The sequence below is a fragment of the Pleurodeles waltl genome, unplaced genomic scaffold, assembly GCF_031143425.1.
Source record: "Pleurodeles waltl isolate 20211129_DDA unplaced genomic scaffold, aPleWal1.hap1.20221129 scaffold_37, whole genome shotgun sequence".
Taxonomy (NCBI): Eukaryota; Metazoa; Chordata; class Amphibia; order Caudata; family Salamandridae; genus Pleurodeles; species Pleurodeles waltl.
Window position 1 is genome coordinate 6,969,816 of NW_027150076.1, and position 10,230 is coordinate 6,980,045.

Here is a 10,230-nt window from a genome sequence, read left to right on the forward strand (position 1 = left end):
AAGCCACAGTCCATACAGTCCATACAGTGGGTGGCCTGCCCACTGGGCCATCCTGGGGAGAGCAAAGCCACAGTCCATACAGTCCATACAGTGGGTGGCCTGCCCACTGGGCCATCCTGGGGAGAGCAAAGCCACAGTCCAAACAGTCCATACAGTGGGTGGCCTGCCCACTGGCCCATCCTGGGGAGAGCAAAGCCACAGTCCATACAGTCCATACAGTGGGTGGCCTGCCCACTGGGCCATCCTGGGGAGAGCAAAGCCACAGTCCAAACAGTCCATACAGTGGGTGGCCTGCCCACTGGGCCATCCTGGGGAGAGCAAAGCCACAGTCCATACAGTCCATACAGTGGGTGGCCTGCCCACTGGGCCATCCTGGGGAGAGCAAAGCCACAGTCCATACAGTCCATAACAGACCCCACTGCCACTGGAGGAGGCAAGTTGGCCAGAGGACATCCTGCAGCCCTGCCCGAGATAGATCCTGCCCTGCCACGTCTGCCAAAGGGCCAGCGGTTCTTGCCCTGAAGGGCCCAGTTCAGCGGTTCTTGAGACGGCGGGGCCCAGTTCAGCGGTTCTTGAGACGGCGGGGCCCAGTTCAGCGGTTCTTGCCTTGAAGGGCCCAGTTCAGCGGTTCTTGAGACGGCGGGGCCCAGTTCAGCGGTTCTTGCCTTGAAGGGCCCAGTTCAGCGGTTCTTGAGACGGCGGGGCCCAGTTCAGCGGTTCTTGCCTTGAAGGGCCCAGTTCAGCGGTTCTTGCCTTGAAGGGCCCAGTTCAGCGGTTCTTGAGACGGCGGGGCCCAGTTCAGCGGTTCTTGAGACGGCGGGGCCCAGTTCAGCGGTTCTTGAGACAGCGGGGCCCAGTTCAGCGGTTCTTGCCTTGAAGGGCCCAGTTCAGCGGTTCTTGAGACGGCGGGGCCCAGTTCAGCGGTTCTTGCCTTGAAGGGCCCAGTTCAGCGGTTCTTGAGACGGCGGGGCCCAGTTCAGCGGTTCTTGCCTTGAAGGGCCCAGTTCAGCGGTTCTTGCCTTGAAGGGCCCAGTTCAGCGGTTCTTGAGACGGCGGGCCCAGTTCAGCGGTTCTTGCCTTGAAGGGCCCAGTTCAGCGGTTCTTGCCTTGAAGGGCCCAGTTCAGCGGTTCTTGAGACGGCGGACGGTCTATGGCCAACTGCTAAATGCCTGGTGGTGCCCTCCTGGGCAGCGGGGATGGTGCTCCTTCACTGCCCACCTGGGCTGTGGGTGGTGGGGCCCTCCTGGCCAGCTGGGCTGGGTCCTCCCTGGGCAGCGGCTATGGGGCTGGTGGGCTCTCCCGGGGCAGCTGTGCCGGTTCCTCCCGGGGCAGCGGCTATGGGGGTTGTGGGCTCCTCCTGGGCAGCAGGCCTGCTGCCTGACCTCTCCAACTTGCTGCCCTTGCCCTCCTTAGTCGTCGGCCTGTGGCCCTTTCCTCCCTTTGGAGCTGTGGCTGGTGACTGTCTCTGGGTGGTGTCCGGGGGGGATGTAGAAGGCGGGCTCCTGCGGCGCCCCTTCCGCCTTCTGCTCCTCTTCCCAGGGGGTGGGCTGGCTGTCCCCTTGCTGCTGGGCGAAGATCCAGACATGCGGGCTGGCGGGCTCCAATACCCCTGCACCCTTGTCAAGGGGGCTGCAGGGCTGGTGGTGGCTGAGGTGCTCTTCTTACCCCGACGAGAAGGAGGGGGGGGCTCAGGGTCAGGAAAGAAGTTAGTAGTGGCGAGGAAGAGCTTCTTGGGACAATGGAGAGTGGTAGGTACAGTGGGAATGGGAGTGGAGGGAGAGGATGTGGTTGTAGGTGAGTCACGTTTGCTGTCTTTGGGTGCAGGTGCAGGAGGGATAGGCTGTCGTGAGGTGGATGGCTGTTGGGTGGGTGGGTGGCTGCGTTTGTGTGGTGTGGAAGAGGGGGTGACAGACACAGTGGGAGAGGACACAGGGGACGTGTAAATGGCAGTGGGGGTGGTGACTGCACGTGTGCGGACTGGAGTGGAGGGTGTGCTGGTGATGGAAACACTGGCTGATGGTGAGGTGAATGGAGGTGTGAGTGTAGACGTCACAGGGAGGGAGGAGGGAGACGAGGAGGTGGGGGTCACAGAGGTGGTAGTGACTGTTGGCATATCTGCATCGGAATGTTGCGTGTGTGAATGTCTGCGTGATCTGTGGTGCTTATGTTTGGATGAGCTTCTCTTGGGTGTTGAGGTGTGTGCAGGCTGGTCTGATGGTGTGGGTGGGACAGGCAGAGGAACAGGAGACTGGGAGGAGGGAGTTAGTAGAGGCAGGCAGGAGACAGGGACAATGGCTGCCGTCAGTGCTGAGGCCAGAGCCTGGAACGATCGCTGATGGGCAGCCTGACCCGAATGAATGCCCTCCAGGTACGCATTGCTGCGATGAACCTCCCTCTCCACCCCCTGGATGGCATTCAAAAGGGTAGTCTGCCCAACAATGAGCGTTCGGAGGAGGTCAATGACCTCCTCACTGAGGGCAGCGGGGGTAACAGGGGCAGGGCCTGAGGTGCCTGGGGCGAAGGAGATGCCCGGCTTCCTGGCAGAGCGGGCACGGGGCGAACGCGGAGGGGCTGCTGGGAGGGCGGAGATGGTGCGCTGGGTGGCGGCTGTACCTGTAATGGCGGGGGGCACGGATGGTGCCACCCCCGCAAGGGAGCCCCCTTCCGAGGACGTGTCCGTGTCGCTGCAGGGTCCAGTCGTCCCCGTCGTGGAGCTCCCCTCGCCCTCCGTCTCACTGGTCCAGTCTGACTCTGTGGCATGGCCCTCCTGGGCCATGTGAGATGCAGCTCCCTCCTGCCCCGATGCCACTTCTCCTCCGCCTGATGATGCTGATGCACACAAGCACAGAAAGACAAACAAAAAGGGGGGGGGAGTGAGAAATAAAGGGATATTGATTACATGGATCTCCGGTACAGTTAGCGGACATGACAGACACAGATGCCCCCTGCACTAAGTTGCGCACTTGGGGTCCGCTACGCATTCCGTGGAACATGCCCTACACGCCTAGAGTTGACAACTGCACCCATGGATGACAAGGCCCAGGGATGGCTGTACTGACACACTACTGAGGGTGGTGGCTGGGGACACAGGGGCTTACGGGGGTGCCCAGCCTACAGATATCGCCCTGGCCTAGGGGGACCCACAGCCCTCCTCCCCCACCCAGACACCTCCACTGCGCAACAACAGAGTAGATAATGCTTGGACTCACCCCCTTGTGTCTGCTGTGCTGCCCTCACGCGCCCATCCAAATCAGGGTAGGCCACCGCCAGGATCCGGAACATCAGGGGGCTCAGTTGACGGCAGGCACCCCGCCTACGTTGGGAGGCCATCCCCAGCAGAGACTCGGCGGTCTTCTTGGTCCCGCGGCGGATGTCCTCCCACCTCTTGCGGCAGTGGGTGCCCCGTCGATGGTGGACCCCCAGGGCCCGGACTTCCTTGGCGATGGCACGCCAAATCCCGATCTTCTCATGGGCGCGGACCTATGTGACACGTACAGGGAGGGAGAAATACCACGTTCAAGTTACTCAGCATTTTCCTTTCCAGTGGCCCAACGCCCCCCATCCCCGCCAGGCCCCCCGCCAGGCCCAACATGCCCCCCATCCCCGCCAGGCCCCCCGCCAGGCCCAACATGCCCCCCATCCCCGCCAGGCCCCCCGCCAGGCCCCCCGCCATGCCCCCCGCCAGCCCCAACATGCCCCCCATCCCCGCCAGGCCCCCCGCCAGGCCCCCCGCCATGCCCAACATGCCCCCCATCCCCGCCAGGCCCCCCGCCAGGCCCAACATGCCCCCCATCCCCGCCAGGCCCCCCGCCATGCCCAACATGCCCCCCATCCCCGCCAGGCCCCCCGCCAGGCCCAACATGCCCCCCATCCCCGCCAGGCCCCCCGCCAGGCCCCCCGCCATGCCCAACATGCCCCCCATCCCCGCCAGGCCCCCCGCCAGGCCCAACATGCCCCCCATCCCCGCCAGGCCCCCAAGCCAGCCAGTGGCCCCAAATCCAGATAGAATTAAACTCACTTGTTGGTCTGGAGGACCGTAGAGTAGCGCATACTGGGGGAGGACCCCATCCACAAGTTTCTCCAACTCCTCTCCAGTGAAGGCAGGGGCCCTTTCCCCAGTCGCAGCAGCCATTGTCCCTTCCAGACCGAGGTCACAGCAACACTTGCAGTATAGGTCCTCTCCTGTGAAAGTTCAAGTCGCAAGTGGATAAGTAGATAGAAAATGGCGGTCACGTCCGCGGCGGTGCGTACCGCGGCGGTGCGTCCCGCCACCGCCGGCGCCCTTCGCCATTGGCTCCTGAAACCCATAGGCTTCAATGTTAACCAATGCGGCTTCGCGCCGCGGTCTTCGCCCGCCGCCCGCCGCGGTGTGCCACGCCAGCGCATTGACCTCACATCCCATTGTCACACTTCACAGGTCAGGCAGCCGCCATTTCCAGGGCCCACATGGCTCAATTTCAACTGCGTCACACAGGCCTAGGCCTTGCATAGCCACTCAGACACGCCATTCACTGCATAGAGAATCGTATACTGTGCTAGCTGTGAGTACGTACCTGTGGGTTGCCTGACTGTGTGCTCCATGTTGTCCTTCCTAGGCACCGTCCGCTGGGTTGGGCGAGGAGACGGATGAATCCTCCCGTGTACCGACCGCTGGTGGACCTGTCGACAATGGAAGAACGCCACATTATCCTGACCTACCGTCTTAACCGTGCCACTATCCATGAACTGTGTGCCCGGCTGGAGCCCGACCTGATGTCCCCCATCCGCCAACCCACAGGGATTCCCCCTCTGGTGCAGGTCATGTCAGTACTCCATTTCTTGGCAAGTGGGTCATTTCAGACAACCGTGGGAATTGCTTCCGGGATGTCTAAGCCCATGTTTTCAAAGGTGTTATCCAGAGTGTTGTCTGCCCTGATGAAATCCGTGAGGAACTACATCATTTTCCCTGAGGTGGGCGAACTGGCTACAGTGAAGGGTGATTTCTACGCCCTTGGACATATTCCCAACGTAATTGGTGCCATTGATGGGACCCATGTGGCTTTGGTTCCCCCAAGAGACAGGGAGCAGGTGTACAGGAACAGAAAAAGTTACCATTCAATGAACATCCAGTTGGTGTGTTTGGCTGACCAGTACATCTCGCATGTAAATGCCAAATTCCCAGGGTCAGTGCATGACGCCTACATCCTGAGGAATAGCAGCATCCCTTACGTGATGGAACAGCTACAGAGACACCGTGTATGGCTAGTGGGGGACTCTGGGTACCCCAACCTGTCGTGGCTACTGACCCCAGTAAGGAATCCCCGGACCAGGGCAGAGGAACGGTACAATGAGGCCCATGGGCGTACTAGGAGGGTGATCGAACGCACCTTTGGCCTCCTAAAGGCCAGGTTTCGCTGCCTGCATATGACCGGTGGATCCCTAATGTACTCACCTAAGAAGGTGTGTCACATCATCGTGGCCTGCTGCATGCTTCACAACCTGGCTTTGCGCCGCCAGGTGCCTTTCCTGCAGGAGGATGGTCGAGACGGTGGTGTTGTGGCAGCGGTGGAACCTGAGGAGAGTGACGAGGAGGAAGACGACGGGGCTGAAACAGACAACAGGGACAGAATCATTGAACAGTACTTCCAATAGGACACAGGTAACATTTCAAAGATAATTTAGTAAATGTTAACTACTCTGCAGCATCTCTGCTGCCTGTCTATTTGCCCCAGTGTATGATGACTGAGTTTTGGCTTTTCCCTCCCTATTTCAGATCTGGGGTCCCCACTACGAGTCCTGTGCTTCGTTTCCCCATGGACTACAGCTTTGTGGCAGCTGTTTGTTGACTTCACCATGTACAAGGACATATTTGCACTGTCATGTCAATTACAATCTATTGAAATCACAGCCAGACTCCTGATATTTTGGTGCAAAATAGGTGTTTATTGAAGTGCTCAAAATGGGATGGGTGGTTTCAAGTGGGTGGGGGCTATGGTGAAGGAATGTCCATGGCAGAGTTCAGAGTAACAGTCACACAGGTGCATTGTCCAGAGGCCTGTGGAGAGATGGAGCATGGGCAGTTCGAGGATGGACAGGGTGACAATGTGGGACAGTGGGATGACATCAGGTGGTATCCATTGCTGGCGGGGGTCTTGACATCCTACTCTGTCTTGCGAGATCTCAGGGCCCTCTTGCGGGGTGGTTCTTCTCCTGCAGGAGGTGGGGGTCTGGTGGGCTGCTGCTGTGCGGGGGCCTCCTGTCCACTAGCGCCGGCGGAGGTGGATGGCTGTTCTTGGTCCCGGCTAGTGGCAGGGGCCCTTGGGTGTTGTTCAGTGTCCGCCCTGCTGTTTACGAGGTCCTGCAGCAGCCCTACCATGGTAACCAGGGTGGTGTTGATGGCTCGGATGTCCTCCCTGTACCCCCGATAGTGTTCCTCCTGCAGCACCTGGATCTCCTGGAACCGGGCCAGTACCGTCGCCATCGTCTCCTGGGAGCGGTTGTATGCTCCCATGATGGTGGTGAGGACCTCGTGGAGAGTGGGTTCCCTGGGCCTCTCCTCCCCCCCCTGTCGCACAGCTGCCCGCCGAGTTGCCCTGTTTCCCTGGGCCTCTGCCCCCTGGCCGGTGTGCCCACTACCACTGCCCCCAGGTCCCTGTTGTTGTTGGGGTGGTGGGTTATCCTGGGTGGCCTGTAGTGGTAGACACACCGCAGATTGACGCGCCCTGGAGACAGAGGCATGGGCCCGCTGGGTGGGAGCTGTGCTGGTGTTCCCAGAGGGGTTAGGGTCTATAGTGGCCTGTGCCTGTGTGAGGGGAACCGACTGTCCAGAGGTCCCCGATGGTCCGGGCTGGTCATCGGTGTCCAGATCGACAGAGCTGCTGTCATCGCTGACGGCCTCTTGGGTGGGGGGTGTGGATAATTCTGGCCCCTCCGCCGCGGTGTGTTGACGGTCGGGTCCTGCAGGGGTATAGAGGTATGGTTATAGTTTCAATGTGTGGCATATGGGTGTATCTGTGGGTTCCCGTGTCCCCAAGTGCTGGCATTCGTGTGTGGGGGCTTTGGTGAGGGTGGCTTGTGGGGGGGATGTGTATATGCATTGGGCATGCTTTGGTGATGGGTGTCCATGCTTAGTGGACGCATGCAGGCCTAGGTTTTGGGATGTGTGGGTTGTGATGGTGAGACATTGGCGGGGAATAGGTGTGCTGGGGGTGGGGGTGAGGATGGTGGTGGGGGTGAGGATGGTGGTGGGGGTGAGGGTGGGGGTGAGGGTGGGGGTGGGGGTGAGGGTGGGGTTCGAGGATGGGGGTGAGGGTTGGGGTCTGATTTGGCATGCAGGTGGGGGGGAAGCAGTATTGAAGCTTCAACTTACCAGTATCCATTCCTCCGCCGACTCCTGCGAGGCCGTCAGGATGCAGGATGTTCAAGACTTCCTCCTCCCATGATGTGAATTGTGGGGGTTGAGGTGGGGGTCCTCCGCCAGTCTTCTGCACGGCGATGTTGTGCCTGGATACCATGGAACGCACCTTCCCCCGTAGGTCGTTCCATCGCTTCCTGATGTCTTCCCGATTTCTGGGGTGCTGTCCCACTGCGTTCACCCTGTCGACAATCCTCTGCCATAGCTCCGTCCTCCGGGCAATGCTGGTGTATTGTATCTGTGTGCCGAACAGCTGGGGCTCTACACGAACGATTTCCTCCACCATAACCCTGAGTTCTTCGTCTGTGAAGCGGGGTTGTCTTTGGGGTGCCATGGGGTGGTGTGTATGATGTGTGGGGTGGAGTATGTGTATTTAAGTGAGTTGAGTGTGGTGGTGTGTGTTGTTTTGTGTGTGGATAGTGTGTGGGTGATGGTGTTGAGTGGCTGTGGCTGTTATGTTTTGGATGCTGGTGTCTCGCTCTTGCCTTCTTTACGAATTTTTAAGCGTAGGGGTTTGTGGGTGATGTGGGTGGGTGTTTTATATTGTATTGTGTGTGTGGGAGTGGTGTGGGTATGTGTATCAGGTGTGTGGGATTCAAATCGTCCAATGTGGGTGAGTTTTGTTCGTTTGTGTGTATTCTGACCGCGCCGGTGTGTCCCGCCAATGGAATACCGCGTTTGAATGACCGCCACGTGGATTCGTGGGTCGTAATGGCATGGGCGTATTTCTGTTGGCGTGGCGGTGGAGGTTTGGTCACCTCCACCTTTCCGCCGACCGCTGGTCTGGCGGTCTGTTGTGGCGGTCGGATTTTCGGAGGTTTGCCTTCTGCGGGTCAGAATGACCGTGGCGGGTTTCCGCGACCGCGGCGGGATTATGGAGGATTTCTGACCGGCGGTAGGCGCCTTTTACCGCCGAGGTCAGAATGGCCACCTTAGTCTCATTCCCTTAAAGTGATGGGGATTGTGTAGGAAAGTGCCCCTTTTGACATGGTCACCCCTACTTTTTACCCATTGGTACTGAGGTTTTTGGACTGAGGTGCCCTGGGTTCCTTCTAAGCAGGCCCCCAGTGCCACTGCTCTTTCCCTAAAAACAGGTAACAATGTGTACAATTAGCACACTCCTTTGCTATGTAACTAGCTAGTAAGTGGTACCACTAGTACAAAGGCCATGGGTTTGGGGAGAGGGACCACAAGGGCTGCAATACATATTGTACCACCCTCAGAGGCCTCCCCTAAAACAAGATGCATGCAGCTGCCACCGAGGTCTGCATGTCCTGGTGCAAGCCAGGCAAAAGCACAACATGGCACATCCATTGTGTATCATGTCACCAATCCTGCATCTGAATGTATGACCCTTGTCATATGTATCTAGTCACCGCTAGAGAAGGCCTCGGAGCCCTAAGGTAGGGTGCATATTATTTGATGTGTTGTCCTATCTTCATGAGCAGATATGACCCTGTGATGCCCAGCCCCATTGCGGATCATTGCAAGTGAAAAGGGACGCCATCTTAAGGTATGTGCTGGCCACTTGACGTCCTGAGTGACTCAGTCACATTATGGCTTCACTGAAACCTATGTTGTTTGGTATCAAACACCTCATCTTAATAAGTCCAGGCTGATGCCAGCCTCAGATTTATTATGACATACAACCAGAGTGCTCCTTAGAGATACCCTCTGAACCCCACTAGTCTCAGAGTGTATTGGCTGACTGTTCTAGACCAGCCTGCCAACCCCAGAAAGGTTTTTGACTCCCTGGAGGTGAGAGCCCATACTTTTAGAGGTCTGAAACAAAGCCTGCTCTGGGTGGATGTGTTGTCACCTACTCCAGCAGGATGGCTTTCAGAGCTGTGTACTAAGGCCAGGGTCTTCAAAGGCCCTACCACCTATGGTATGCAATCCCTGGCTCCCCCAGCCCTGGCTGTAGCCACCCCCTCCTCTGAAGCCTACTTGGTACCAGGACAGGCAGGAAAATTAGCTGGTCAGTAGGTGTGTACCACCTCTGGGCTAACCACACCCCTAACGTGGGCAACCCGAGGTGGAAACTCGGGGAAGGGTTCAACCATCTTGTTTTTGGTTGGAACAAGCCTTCTGGGATAGGAATTTGCTCACTCCCCACAGAAAGTTGTCATACGGGGGGTGTAGGCACCGCAAGGGTAACTATCCGATTGGTTGCTGTCCTACACACCCCTAAACACCACTAAATAACCCTAAATTCAGTATTTAGGTGGCTCCCTGACACCAGAAGACAGATTCACTGGACCCAAGAAGTAGAAGTACACCGAAGAGCCCCCAGAAGCAAGAACAGAGGAACAACTACTGGCTTGGCCCCAACACTGCCAGCCTGCCTGCATTCCTCCACTAATGCACCAAAGATGACTTGTCCTTCAAATGCTATGCCTCCAGAAGCCTAGGTGGACTGTTTGCACTTCAGGAAGCACCAGGATCTCCCATGGAGTAGTGGAGCTACTTCCCTGAACCCAACAGGCACCCAAGAAGACTCCAAAGCGCCAAAACCCTGGAAAGAACCACTGCACTCCTGCCCCCTAGCCCGAGATGAAGTGAGCCAATGGTGCCAGCATGGTCCCCTGACTCTCCAGGACATGAGCCCACCTTGAGTGATTCAACAGTGGGCTCCCCGATGCCACCTGCAGCTTCTTTGTGCAGACCCTTCTCTTCCACGACCGTCTTCGGTGATAAAGACCCAAAATATCAGATCACCTCTGCACCCGACCAACCTGAACTAATGAGAAGAGGACCAAAGGTGTCCCTACGTCCTCGAGCATCAGAAGACTTGAGCCCCTTGCTGGTTCAGTCGGACTGGCCTTCCAGTCCCCACG